This window comes from Macrobrachium nipponense, chromosome 10 (genome assembly GCF_015104395.2).
Source record: "Macrobrachium nipponense isolate FS-2020 chromosome 10, ASM1510439v2, whole genome shotgun sequence".
Taxonomy (NCBI): domain Eukaryota; kingdom Metazoa; phylum Arthropoda; class Malacostraca; order Decapoda; family Palaemonidae; genus Macrobrachium; species Macrobrachium nipponense.
In genome coordinates, this window is record NC_087204.1 from 922524 (window position 1) to 925023 (window position 2500).

Genomic DNA, 2500 nt, shown 5'->3' on the forward strand with positions numbered 1-2500 from the left:
AAATGAAACGGCCAATTTCACAGGGTTAAAACAAAGGGAAAATTTGCCTGGGCGGGTCCAACGTTCTATTTTGCGCTCATACTTATTCTCTGCATCCTAAGCTACACGATTACTTTCGCGATGAATAAAATCATCCCCAGCACGAGTCCTTCGCCAGCAAAGTAGAGTTGAATATCCTTCGGGTCGTAATTGTCGGAAGTATGTCCCTTTTGTAGTCGATTTCCGACAGCCGCAGGAGCATTCCGCATTAAAACGAGATTAACGACGGGATACGGGTGTCGGTCGAAGAAGTCCATGATGGTGCTTATTCCTTTCACATTGTAGGCGGTTGTTACTCGACTGCCGTCGTCCGCAGCGACGGACGATTTTTTGAAGTTGTGATGTGAAACTCTCGTACTGCAGGATACTGTAACCAGGTTCCATTAATCAGCCTGCAAGTGAAATTATACTTGTCACAAGGGCAAAGTAAATTCAGACGACATCCAAATACAAGGGAGGGGAGAGAGCCATTTAGACCAGACTTAACCCACATGAATTCGCTGATATTTTATGGAATTCAAAAGAGAGCTGCCACCACTTTTAGGGCTTTTGCCTTGTATAATAAGGCGCCCTGTGAGGTAATGTTAGACTTGCGATAATCTTACGCTAAGTCGGTTGGTATTACACTTCCATCTTCAATGGAGTGTCTTGGGGTTTGTAGATTACTTACGAAGTCGGGATTATCTTCTTGTTTATGACGACGATGTGTTAAACTCATGATGATTCGGTGAGGAGGTTCTTGTAGAAAACACGAAGTATAAAAATATATATATTCTTCTTAGTTTACATGGTGAAGATCAGGTATGATTGTACAAGTCTTCTAATAACGATAGCTTGATCGCTTCTGCCAATGATGATGGCTAATTCTATTCTCTCTACATGATAAAGCTTAGGTAAAGAGGTACAGGTCTTCTAATGACGATAGCTAACTCTATTCTGCTTTACTACCATCTCGGTTACCAGTCATAAAGGAACAGACAGTAGTTCGAACATATGAACATACATACAGATGACATAGTTACATACGAACACACAATCAAATGAGACCCACGCCTACAGTATCACGTAGGCCGTTTGAATTATAGGTCGCGGTAGTTGTCTCAAGCAGAGAGCTTGACTAATGTTTTCAAAACAAATGAATGAACACAGGTGACGGCATGTTATCTTAGCCTACATACTTTATGGTATACGTCATCTTAGCGTCTCTAGTCTGATCACATTCCTGCAAGCAATCTGGTTGACCTCTTTAGTTTTAGTCTTTTATATATATGGACTAACATTCCATATTTTTATTATGTAAACACTTACATATATATATATATATATATATATATATATATATATATATATATATATATATATATATATATATATATATATATATATATGGACTCTATACCCTGTTTCATGTTTAATGCCATTATTGTTAGCAGAAGCAATACAATTCAATTGCTTTAATAGCAACGTATTTAAATTTTGTATTATATCTAATGCTCTATAATTAATTATAATTTTTGTACGTATGAAAAATATAGAGTTACAATCAGAAAAATCTCCCAGAGAGAGAGAGAGAGAGAGAGAGAGAGAAGAGATTGAGAGAGAGAGAGAGAGAGAGAGAGATATTCCTGAAAAACAAACGAGGAAGATCGAGGAGATTTCAAAACTTCTCCTTTCTGGGTTGTCTGTCCTTCGATAACACCGATTTACCGAGGACAAGTCACCGAAAGCCAAAAATGGAAAGCTCAGAGTCCAGCCCGATATTCATGGTGAGAAAATTATTATTATTTTTTTTTTTTTGGGGTGGGGGGGGGGGCGAACAAATACATAAATAACTAATAATTACCTTTTGAAAGCCATGGAAAACAAAATAAAAAAAAAAATAAGGTATTTATGCATTTATGCAGTCCAAGAAGGGATTCAAATTTCGCCATAAATATGTAGCATGAATTATTTACGTAGCTCAGTGTTCCTTTGGGTTCCAAACAAAGGCGACAAAAATGGTGCCGCGCCAAAAAATAAAACTAAATAGACAGATTTTTAATAGCTCAGATTCCTGAAAAGGACTTGAATATTTTGGTTATTGATTTTTCGCTTACTCGGGGAGTAAGCGTACAAACTAGTTTGTTGTTATTGTTGTTGTTGTCGTTGGGGGGAGCGCGGTAGGAAAGCCCTATGGAAAAGCCTAAAAAGATCTGAAATAGGAGTTTCGCGTTGAGTTAAAGATACAGGAATTTTAGGATAGGATATTCATGATTTGTTTATTAGAATGAAAATGTAAAAAAAAAAATAATTTGCATGTAAAACAGTACACAACAATTTTATGTATAATTTGCAGCCCTCTAGCCTCAGTAGTCGTTAAGATCTGAGGGCGGACTGAGACAGACAAATAGCCACCTCAATAGTTTCCTTTTACAGAGAACTGAAAAAGGCCAAATTGCAAAGACTGATCCCACTTGAGACA